General features: G+C 41.9%; 1 protein-coding gene and 1 long non-coding RNA gene across 3 annotated transcripts in view; one reads left to right on the top strand and one right to left on the bottom strand.

Annotated features, from left to right (window-relative positions):
- SLC7A14 (solute carrier family 7 member 14) overlaps positions 1 to 12,584 on the bottom strand; it is a 196,186-nt gene that overhangs the window by 134,930 nt on the left and 48,672 nt on the right. The window lies entirely within an intron of this gene.
- LOC143810012 (uncharacterized) overlaps positions 1 to 12,584 on the top strand; it is a 50,203-nt gene that overhangs the window by 20,742 nt on the left and 16,877 nt on the right. Inside the window, exon 1 of one of the 2 annotated variants that reach the window (XR_013222596.1) lies at positions 2,123 to 2,244. The exons of the other annotated variant lie outside the window; for it this stretch is intronic. This is a non-coding gene — a long non-coding RNA (uncharacterized LOC143810012). Of the gene's footprint in view, positions 1 to 2,122; positions 2,245 to 12,584 lie in introns of those variants that run through there. 2 annotated transcript variants of the gene reach the window in all.

Below are 12,584 nucleotides of genomic sequence, written 5' to 3'. Positions count from 1 at the left end.
CTGTAGCCTTAACCCTAGCCCCAACCCTAACCCTAGCCATAACCCTAGCCCTAACCCTTGCCCTAACCCTAACCCTAGCCCTAACCCTAGCCCTAACCCTAACCCTAGCCCTAACCCTAATGGGAAAATGGAAATAAATACATTTTTTTAATTTTTTAATTTTTCGCTAACTAAGGGGGTGATGAAGGGGGTTTGATTTACTTTTATTTATGATTGGCAGCCGTCACACAGTGAAAGACGCTTTTTATTGCAAAAAATATTTTTTGCTTTACCACATTTTGAGAGATGTAATTTTTCCATATTTTGGTCCAGAGTCATGTGAGGTCTTGTTTTTTGTGGGACGAGTTGACGTTTTTATTGGTACCATTTTTGGGCACGTGACATTTTTTGATCGCTTTTTATTCCGATTTTTGTGAGGCAGAATGACCAAAAACCAGCTATTCATGAATTTCTTTTGGGGGAGGCGTTTATACCGTTCCGCGTTTGGTAATATGGATAAAGCAGTTTTATTCTTCGGGTCAGTACGATTACAGCCATACCTCATTTATATCATTTTTTTATGTTTTGGCGCTTTTATACGATAAAAACTTTTACAGAAAAAATAATTATTTTTGCATTGCTTTATTCTGAGGACTATAACTTTTTTATTTTTTTGTTGATGATGCTGTACGGCAGCTCATTTTTTGCGGGACAAGATGACGTTTTCAGCGGTACCTTGGTTATTTATATCCGTCTTTTTGATCGCGTGTTATTCCACTTTTTGTTCGGAGGTATGATAATAAAGCGTTGTTTTTTGCCTGTTTTTTTTTTTTTCTTTACGGTGTTCACTGAAGGGGTTAACTAGTGGGACAGTTTTATAGGTCGGGTCGTTACGGATGCGGCAATACTAAATATGTGTACTTTTATTGTTTTTGGGGTTTTTTAGATAAAGAAATGTATTTATAGGAACAATATATATATATATTTTTTTTTTTTTTTGGGGAATTTTTTTAATTTTTTTTTACACATGTGAATATTTTTTTTTACACTATAACATTGCCCCGGGGGGGGGGGGGGGCAATCATGTTATAGTGTAAGATCGCTGTGAAGCCACCTCCCTGCAGGACCCGGATGCCGCAGCCATCTTGGATCCGGGCCTGCTGCAGGGAGGAGGAGGTAAGAGACCCTAGGAGCAATGCGATCACATCGCGTTGCTCCGGGGGTCTCAGGGAAGCATGCAGGGAGCCCCCTCCCTGCGCGATGCTTCCCTATACCACCGAAACACTGCGATCATGTTTGATCGCAGTGTGCTGGGGGTTAATGTGCCGGGGGCGGTTTTTGACCGCTCCTGGCACATAGTGCCGGATGTCAGCTGCGATAGTCAGCTGACACCCGGCCGCGATCGTCCGCGCTCACCTGTGAGCGCGGCCGATCGCATATGACGTACTATCCCGTCGGTGGTCATACGGGCCCACCCCACCTCCACGGGATAGTACGTCTAATGTCAGAAAGGGATTAAAGATAGGGTATGCAGAACGCATGCAGACATAGGCGGAGTTAAAGTAAGAGGCATGGCAGTGGGCGGGGCTTCACGGAGGAAGAAGGCTGCCGTCCGCAGCCTTGCTGAATGCTAGTGTGAAGCTAGCCATAGCCTCAGTGAGCTAGCTGCTCATCTTGTTTTGACCAAGAAGGCCTTTAGTCCTCATTCACAAATTCGTGTTACACATAGGCATTGTAATCATTTTTTTTCACAGATACAACACATACTCATTATAATTTATGGTGCTATTCACATGTCCGTGTTTTTCCGCTGACAGTTTGTAAATGCAAAACGTACAGAGACATTTTTATTTGTGAATGAGGGCTTAATTGTATTTCTGAAACATTATGAGTTCAGGAAGCTGGAGATGAAGGGTTTCACAAGTCAAGTAGAAACATATTTCTCTGCTAAATTATATTACAATGTCTCTTATATTTGCTATTATTTATGCAAAATTTGCTGAAACAACAAAGACAAATTAGAGTTTACAACCATATGTATTTGCTACCTACAGTATGTTTCATTACTGTAGTGCCACTGTTGAAACCGTAATGATCACTAGAACGGGGGTGCTAATAGACTGGTTTCTTCTTAGGGGGAGTCGTGGTGTTGTTCCTTGCTCTTTTCATCAGACCTAGAGATTTTGAAAGGCTAAGCCCTGAGCAGAATCGTCCTCAAACCATATGTATGGTAAATGTTATTTAGTTGGATCCCAGAATTATAAGGTAACAGAGCTAGTGAGTTACATACAGTGGGTACGGAACGTATTGAGACCCCTTTAAAATTTTCACTCTTTGTTTTATTGCAGCCATTTGGTAAATGCAAAAAAGTCAATTTTTTTCTCATCAATGTACACTCTGCACCCCATCTTGACTGAAAAAAAAAACAGAAATGTAGCAATTTTTGAAAATTTATTAAAAAAGAACTGAAATATCACATGGCCATAAGTATTCAGACCCTTTGCTCAGTATTGAGTAGAAACACCTTTTTGAGCTAGCACAGCCATGAGTCTTCTTGGTAATGATGCAACAAGTTTTTCACACCTGCATTTGGGGATCCTCTGCCATTCCTCCTTGCAGATCCTCCCCAGTTCCGTCAGGTTGAACGGTGAACGTTGGTGGACAGCCATTTTCAGGTCTCTCCAGAGATGCTCAATTGGGTTAAGGTCAGGGCTCTGGCTGGGCCAATCAAGAATGGTCACAGAGTTGTTCTGAAGCCACTCCTGTTATTTTAGTTGTGTGCTTAGGGTCATTGTCTTTTTGGAAGTTGAACCTTCGACCAAGTCTGAGGTCCAGAGCACTCATGTTTCCTTCAATGACAATCAGTCGTCCTGTCCCTGCAGCTGAAAAACACCCCCATAGCATGATGCTGCCAAAACCATGTTTCACTGTTGGGATTGTATTGGGCAGGTGATGAGCAGTGCCTGGTTTTCTCCACACATACCATTTAGAATTATCACCAAACAAGTCTATCTTTAACTCATCAGACCAGAGAATCTTATTTCTCATAGTCTGGGAGTCCTTCATGTATTTTTTAGCAAACTCTATGCAGGCTTTCATATGTCTTGCACTGAGGAGAGGCTTCTGTCCAGCCACTCTGCCATAGAGGCCTGACTGGTGGAAGGCTGCAGTGATAGTTGACTTTGGGGAACCTTCTCCCATCTCCCTACTGCATCTCTGGAGATCAGCCACAGTGATCTTGGGGTTCTTTCCTCATTCACCATGGCTCTTCTCCCACAATTGCTCAGTTTGGCTGGACGGCCAGGTCTAGAAAGAATTCTGGTGGTCCTAAACTTCTTCCATTTAAGGATTATGGAGGCCACTGTGCTGTTAGGAACCTTGAGTACTAAAGAAATTCTGTTGTAACCTTGGTCAGATCTGTGCCTTGCCACAATTCTGTCTCTGAGCTCTTTGGCCAGTTCCTTTGTCCTCATGATTCTCATTTGGTCTGACATGCACTGTGAGCTGTGAGGTCTGTGAGGCACGTGAGTGCCTTTCCAAATCAAGTCCTATCAGTTTAATTAAACACAGCTGGACTCCAATGAAGGAGTAGAACCATCTCAAGGAGGATCACAAGGAAATGGACAGCATGTGACTTAAATACGAGTGTCTGAGCAAAGTGTCTGAATAATTATGACCATGTGATATTTCAGCTTTTCTTTTTTATTAAATTTGTAAACATTTTTACATTTCTGTTTTTTTTCAGTCAACATGGGGTGCAGAGTGTACATTAATGTGAAAAAATTAACTTTTTTGAATTTACCAAATGGCTGCAATGAAACAAAGAGTGAAAATGTAAATGGGTCTGAATACTTTCCGTACCCACTGTAGATATCGATAGAGGCCAGCCTAATAAATAAAATAAATATTCTTAGAGTCTACAAGAAGGAAATATTGATCTTAACTTTTTGTATTAAATGAAATATTAAATATTAAACAATGGATATAGGGTATCAACTGTGGTAAAATAAATAAAAAATCGATACATCACGTAGAATACGTGCGACTCATTTGTTCAAATCCACCAGGTATCAAGGAAGATCCACAAAAAGCAAAGAGGTCCAGTGTTAGAGATAAAACCAGCAATTTTTTATTTGTACTTAGCAGTCAGCACAGGCTGCCATGTTTCAGGCGTGTCCCGCAGCCTTTGTGCTAATTATAAGAATTGGATTTTAACAAGTTTGAATAAATCTTTGCAGCTTTTACCTCTAATGCTGGATCCATTTGCTTCTTGAGGATTCATTTCTGTTAGCAGTGCATGTAGGAACAGCTAAACATATGATGAGTCGGCATTACCTTTTGTTCTATCGAGGGAAATACTTCCTTTGTAAAATTATACCAATGTATTAATAGCTAATCTAAATCAATTCATCAAGTTTTCTAGCAGCCGCAGACAGCCTAATAACACATTTGTGATACTGTTTCCCTTTGACGTTACTATCTCTGGCAACAGATTGATGGACAAATATTTATTCATTAGTATGATGTAGACACTTATGATTTATGGCCATGGGTTTAAACAATATGACATACAACAACTGGTAATACTGTTGGACTGTTTTTTGTAAAAAAAAACAAGTATCTAGAAACAAGATCGGCCTTTAAAACACTTTCAATATCTGTCAGTCGAACATTTAGTTGGCCAAGAGCTATTCTGCTAATCTCTCATGCATGCTGGATTATTCTGAGAATGCATATCTTCTTAATGGGTAGAGGGAAATAAGTTGATGCCAGACTCTTCTTGCCTCCCATAAGAACAAAGTATGTTGACATCTGCTGTCAGTCAGCACAGGGCCGGTGCACCCGGGCAAGTGTCGGGGCCAAGGACAGACAGGGGGCCCATTTGCCATCAGGGAGACCTGCACACTATGGGGCCCGTGAGTCGGGGGAAACAGTACCAGCGCTGGTGAGGTATAATTTTTTTTTTTAAATGAATGGAGCATTATATTGGGCCCATTACACTGTATGTAGCAATATATGACATCCATTATCATGTATGAAGCAATATAGGGGGCCCATTAGGGTATGTGTTCACGTTCAGGATTGCATCAGGATTTGGTCAGGATTTTACTCAGGTAAAATCCTGACCAAATCTGCACCTGAGGTCACTGGCAGGTCACCTGCATTGTCCTTGCGTTGTTTCAGCATTGTAAGGACATGCTGCGTTCTGAAAAGACGCGCCGCATGTCCGTTTCCGCGGGTCTGCCGCATGCGTCTTTTAATGCATAGTGAAGACGGGATTTCATGAAATCCCCTCCACTATGCTGTAACATCTGGATGCTGCGTGTTTGACGCTGCGGCTCTACGCAGCGTCAAACACGCAGCGTTTCCTGAACGTGGAAACATACCCTTATACTGTATGTAGCACTATGTTCTGGCCATTATACAATAAGAAGCACTATGTGGGGCCATTATACTGTATGGACAACTATATGGGGACTATTATACTGAATAGAGCACTATGTGGGGCCCATTATACTGTATGGAGCAGTATGTGGGGCCCCCTATACTGTATGGAGGACTATGTGGTGCCCATAATACTATATGGAGAACTATGTGGTGTCCATAATAGTGTTTGGAGGACTATGTGGTGCTCATAATACTGTATGGAGGACTATGTGGGGCCCATAATACTGTATGGAGGTCTATACTGTCCGGTATAAAATGAAGAGTCTGCAGTCACTCTGTGCTGCGAGCATTTGCTGGTTTCTGAGCTATTGTATAATTTACAACAGATATCACTGATGTAGTATATGTAGTAAGTGAAATATTTGGCATTGTACTATACCTATATTTATCTGATGTATCTGTGCATCATGAATCATGGTATGTGTAAAATGGAAAGATGAAAACCTGGAGCCGGCCCTGAGTCAGCATACCATTATATAGCCAGGATAGCCAGTAGCACAAAAATTGCCAGGTCAGGCTGAATTTTCTCTCATGTATATGGCCATATTTAGGTTTCATGTACATAATGAAGCCATATATGGAGACATGTAAGATCGAAAATAGCGCATATCACTATTTCTTTCAGGCACGTTTATATGGATCCATGGACAGGGCCGTATTTAGAGTTTCTGCTGCCCTAGGCACTTTTAGTGCTGCCTCCCCCATTGGTGAGTATGACACTATCGCCAGTGACTTTGGCAAGAATCGCTGTTGTGAAAATAGCCTTTTGCAGCAGATCGGGCAGTTTTTTCGCATCTGCCGTGTAACAGATCACTTACGGCAACACTGCGTTTGGCTTCATTCATTCCCTATGGGATTTGCGGCACTTGCTGTGATCTGGCAAATGCGGTACCATACCTCCCAACTCTTGAAGGGAAAGAGGTATAAAGGTTGCGGCGCACTATGTGCGCCGCTGCAAATTTAGGCCACGCCTCTAACCACACCCATTTCACAACTAGTCACACCCATATCCAAGTCCCAACCACACCCATTTAGCACTGCTGATCACACTGTTTCATATACAATAATTATAACCAAAAAAATATGGCCACACAATGCTCCATACTGTATAATGGCCACACATGATGCTCCATACTGTATAATGGCCACACATGATGCTCCATACTGTATAATGGCCACACATGATGCTCAATACTGTATAATGGCCACACATGATGCTCCATACTGTATAATGACCACACATGATGCTCCATACTGTATAATGGCCACACATGATGCTCAATACTGTATAATGGCCACACATGATGCTCCATACTGTATAATGGCCACACATGATGCTCCATACTGTATAATGACCCCACATGATGTTCAATACTGTATAATGGCCCCACATGATGCTCAATACTGTATAATGGCCACACATGATGCTCCATACTGTATAATGGCCACACAGTGCTCCATACTGTATAATGGCCACACATGATGCTCCATACTGTATAATGGCCACACATGATGCTCAATAGTGTATAATGCCCCCCTCCCATCTTGTATGCATGGCTCATCTTCCTCCCATCCCATATGCATGGCTCATATCCCCCCGCGTATGCATGGCTCATAATTCCCCCCCCTGTATGCATGGCTCATATCCCCCTATGCATGGCTCATAATTCCCCCCCACCTCCTGTAGGCATGGCTCATAATTCCCCCCCTGTATGCATGGCTCATATCCACCCCCCCAGCCCTCCTGTATACATGGCTCATATCCCCCCACCTCTTGTATGCATGACTCATATTCCCCCCTATGCATGGCTCATCTCTCCACCCCCCCTGTATGCATGGCTCATATCCCCCTATGCATGGCTCATAATTCCCCCCCACCTCCTGTATGCATGGCTCATAATTCCCCCCCTGTATGCATGGCTCATATCCACCCCCCCCCCCGCCCCCCTGTATGCATGGCTCATATCCCCCTATGCATGGCTCATAATTCCCCCCCACCTCCTGTATGCATGGCTCATAATTCCCCCCCTGTATGCATGGCTCATATCCACCCCCCCACCCCCCTGTATACATGGCTCATATCCCCCTATGCATGGCTCATAATTCCCCCCACCTCCTGTATGAATGGCTCATAATTCCCCCCTGTATGCATGGCTCATATCCACCCCCCCGCCACCCTGTATGCATGGCTCATAACCTCCCCACCTCTTGTATGCATGACTCATATTCCCCCCTATGCATGGCTCATCTCTCCACCCCCCCATGCATGGCTGATCACTCCACCACCCCCCTCCGCTCTCCGCTCCCCGCTCCTTCTCCCATGGCGCGGGCGGCTTACCGTCCTCCTTCATCCCCCCTGTCCCTCATACTCACCTGTCAGCTGTCTCACACCGAGCGGGCGCGCCGACATCCCTCCGGCTCTGTCCCGACTCCCGACGCACAGGCGCAGCCTCGCAGCACCTTCTTCCTGCGTGAGCGGTCACGTGATACCGCTCATTAAGGCTCATGAATATGCGCATATTCATGAGCCTTAATGAGCGGTACCACGTGACCGCTCACTCAGGACACGCTACAGAAGCTGAGACCAGGCATCGCTGGAGCAGGGTGAGTATCGTCTTCAAGGAGGGCGGGGGGAGGCGGGGGGGCGGCGGTTTAGGCTGGGCCCGGGGGGGAAGGCGGACGGGGGTTGGGTCGGTCGGGAGGTGAAAAAAAAAAAAACCTTGCTCACTTGCTCAGGTGCCGCCCCCCGCATCGTCCCCGCCCTAGGCACGTGCCCTCGAGTGCCTAGTGGCAAATACGGCCCTGTCCATGGAGTATGGTTGTGTGTATGAGTCCTTAGTCAGACAGCCTGAGATCTATGGCCGGCTGCATGGACAGCTTATACATAAGGTGTAACATTTTGATCATTAACTACTCTATACATATTAACATTCCTTTCTGATACAACTTATTTGTAAAAATAATGTGTAGGAATGGAGCAAGAACTATTGATTTGTTATCTATGGTTTTTCATCATAGTAATGTATTTTTTCCCACTTAATGCACTCAGCACAGCTAGAACTGTAGAGTGTAACATAGCGTGATCTATAAGAAGCAGACACTAGACCTCGAGATAGGAAATTACAGATAATTTCAGAATTATGAGTATGAGTGATTGAACTGGTCTGCAAACATAAAGCAAACGCGCTACATTATAATTACCGATAAGTACTTTTCTTCATCTTTTATTTTTGATAATAGAATATAATTCTCACCTAGACAGCATATAAAATATATTAAAACTATTCAATATGTTGAACTTAATTGACCATTGGCTTTTTCAACTGAAAAGACATCTAATTTACATGATAATATACTAATGAATGTAACAAGAACAACATTTTCTTCCTCTATTCTGGCCCCAATCATAATTTGTCGGAACAAATTAACACTTTGTTCATAAAAACATGTCTTAATATGTTTGGAGCCCTGACAGATGACCACAGTACTCATGTACATACAGCAATAGTGGGGAGAATGAGGACAGCGCCCCCTTTCTGAACGCAGTCTGTTATATTCTATTCTATGTACAGGGAATGAGGATTCCAGCTCATCAGTCTTGCAGAATAATCCTCCTACAGGTGCATGGGCACACAAACTTGTCAGACATTAACTGTGAATCTTTTCTTTTTTTTCCTGTTACTTCATGAGTGGACTAAAATCTTCAAATTTCTTTTAGGAACATAAATGTAGACAGGACAGCTCAGTCAGGAAAATCAACGCGTTTCGACCAGAAGATGTAAATCATGGTTCGAACCATGATCAAGACTTTCTGGTCGAAACAAGTTAGTTTTTCCTGACTGAGCTGTCCTGTCTACATTTATGTTCCTGAAATAAATGACCAGATCTTACTTAGTCCACTCACAGAGTTCCAGATATCTTTTCACTATTATTCTGTACTAAGTGTTATAAAACAAATAGCATAATCCTTTTATGATATTTGGTTTAGTAGAAGAGAATCACATAGTATGCTGCCCTACTATAGGACAGTTGTAGTGTGATGATACAGACACTGTAACATTACTTACAAAAAAAAAGGATCAGGTCAAATCTATTGATAAATGCTAAAAGAATAATTATTCTCCTGATTCATATAATGAAGCCTGACTCTGTATTTGTACATTCTATAAAAGTGTGTTAATTGTGTACAATTGTCTATTCTCTTATCCAAAGGAGAAAAAAGGGGACAAGCGTCCATATGGTGATCTGGTTTGTTAAGTGTGGGTTAGGGGGTGAGATGCTGCTCATGTGATGGGGTTTGTGATTGTCACAACTCCAATAAAGGCCTTTGTTTGAATCAGCTGCAGCAGTTTTCTAGCAGGTTTTTCAGCACCCAATGAATAATAGGATGGAGGATATGTGTGTGAATTGAGTCCTTTTTCAATTATAAGTACTTTATATTTGAAAAAGATTTTCGTTCAAGCCTGAAATGCATACTAAAACTACTTGTATCAAATCTGGAGTGTGGAACTCATCTCCTGCAGCAGCGAAGTCATTGAAATGCCTATCCTCCATTCCATTATCAATTCCTTTATTCAAGATGGTCTGGTGAACTGTTTCAAGTCAATGATTTTATTCTTTCCAAGATTTTGCAGACTCCTACATTGCTTTAATTTTAATGCAGGCTGCAGTTGATATCTCTAGAAAGGGCACATCGATGAGAACCTGATGGAGATTAAAAGCAGAAATGCTACTTTTCCAGTTCCTAATTATTTTATTAATTTTATGGGCCTGACTTTTTACAGGGTATCGGCACAATGAATCATCACTCTATTAAGTCAGGGCCAAATGTACAAGTAATAAATCTGGAGTATATGAGATTTTATAACTTAGCTACTAGGTAACTATTTGCATGTATATCTACCAACTTCATTACAGATATTACAAAAGTGATATTTATTTCCCCATGTCTCCATTAGTTTGTAAACATTAGTAATAAAGAAATGTACGGTATGTCCTAATGCCTGTAATACACAACTCCGCACACAGGCTATGTGTGCAGTAGGTAACCACAGTGACATATAAACCTGCTGAAGGGCAGTAGGCACCAAACATTGTGATATTTAATTATCTATTGTAAGCAATAAAAATGTTCCAGGTCTCATTAGTAGCTGCTTTGTCCACAAGTATAATACCCAGACTAATGTAGATGCATAAAAATGACATCATGTGCTAATTTGTAAGTCCTTATCATAGCAGTAATATAGTTACAGTGTATAGTCTTCATTATACAGTTATAATGTGAATTATCAAATCCTTGAAACATTTACTTCTTGTTTGTGAAAATAAAAAAGCCTCATATATTATCCTGTTATGATAAATAAGGATGGAAGAGATAGCAGAGATAACATTATTCAAACCAATGAGGAAATGGTTTATGATCCGGCTATAAATAATATTTTTTTTACTGAACACTGCAGATGTTGCCAATTTTCCACTTACCTTCTTAAGCTTGAGCTTGAGGCTATGTGCACACGTTCAGGATTTCTTGCAGAAATTTCCTGACAAAAACCGGACATTTCTGCCAGAAATCCGCATGCGTTTTATTTGCACGTTTTTTGATGCGTTTTTTTCCGCGTTTTTTCCCAATGCATTAAATAGCGGGAAAAACGCAAAAAATCTGCAAAATTAATGAACATGCTGCTTTTTTTACTGCGTGCGTTTTTTCGCGGAAAAAAACGCACCATGTGCACAAAAATTGCGGAATGCATTCTAAATGATAGGATGCATATGGCGAAAAAACGCAAAAAAAACGCAAAAAATCCTGAACGTGTGCACATACCCTTATACTTTCTTCTGGTATCTTCCAAGTGTAGCAATGTAGCCTTTTTTGTTTTAGTGGTTGTATCCCCACAGAAGTAAAACTTATGCATATGCTAATAATGAGCCATGAATGAAAATATAATTGTAAACCCCCCACTAAAAATGCAAATTATCTTTTATAGACGTTATTATACATTTTCTTAATATTTAATTGTCCACATGGTGAGACATTAATGGCATATGCAGTGGGGTGTATTGTTTCATAAGCATGCATAGCTTGAAATGGATCTAATTGTGTAGCAAAGACCTCATAGCATCATATAATAGTAAAATAAAACTGAAAGACAGTGCACAGTCCAATTACAGTCATGGCCGAAAGTGTTGGCACCCAAATATTAAATGGAAATATACTAGGGTTTACAGAGATGAAGGATTTGGTTATTCTGGTTACAAGGAAGCTATGCCATGGTGCTCAATGTCTAGTAGCAGCTGTAAAAGTTACTCATCTGTTCTGGCTCCAGTGATGGACCTTGCTACCTTCACATATAACAGCCTCTCTTTGCAATAGTCCACCGTGGGTTTCTCAGGAAACCTGGTAAACTCCTCTGACATCATCACCCTGAACCTCCTAAGGCTGGCTCGGGTGCTTGGGTGCTAAAGGGGTCTTGCCACAAACAAAGTACATTTTAATCAGTGGATCTTGGAATAAAAATAAGTTCCACAATTGGATGTGTTAACAAAAATGTTATAAATCATAGTCTTATAAATGTGCCTCTTCTATGTACTGTGTGTCACAACTGTTAGTGGCTACAGGCTTAAAAAAGCTGCCTTAGTACAAGCGACAGGTACCCTGGCTTTCACACTTTATCCTGTGTACAGGGATCTGGTCTTACAACTCGGTCCAGTAGATTGCTTCCAATATAGGGCTGCCGTTCGAAGGAGCGAGCCAAAGGCAGGATGGGTCGCCAACAGGGTCAGACTGGAACTGAAACTCAGTCATAGCATGTGAGAGAACACAAGCCCACCTGGAAGAAGGGGCATAATGGGGTGGAACCCGAGACCTCTAACAATTGCTCAAAAGACCTTTATAAATGCAAAGCTCAGGACTATGACTTTCTACTCAATGGATCCACTCTGTGCTGTGTGCATGCCCTACAGGCTCTTGAGCTGACGTCTTCTAGGAGATCTTTTTTTAGCGACTAGCTGGGGACTCAGAACTGGGTGACCCATCAATCTGCTCAGAATGGGCAAAAAACATATCAAATATCCCAAAAACTTAGATATTCTTTAAAGCGGCTATCTCAAGTTTGAAAGTTATTTCCCTGTCCATGGGATAGGGAATAACTTTCCGATCA

The sequence above is a fragment of the Ranitomeya variabilis genome, chromosome 2 (genome assembly GCF_051348905.1).
Source record: "Ranitomeya variabilis isolate aRanVar5 chromosome 2, aRanVar5.hap1, whole genome shotgun sequence".
In the NCBI taxonomy this organism is placed as follows: Eukaryota; Metazoa; Chordata; class Amphibia; order Anura; family Dendrobatidae; genus Ranitomeya; species Ranitomeya variabilis.
The sequence above is the reverse complement of the archived record's forward strand: the minus strand, read 5'-3'. Positions and strand labels throughout refer to the sequence as shown.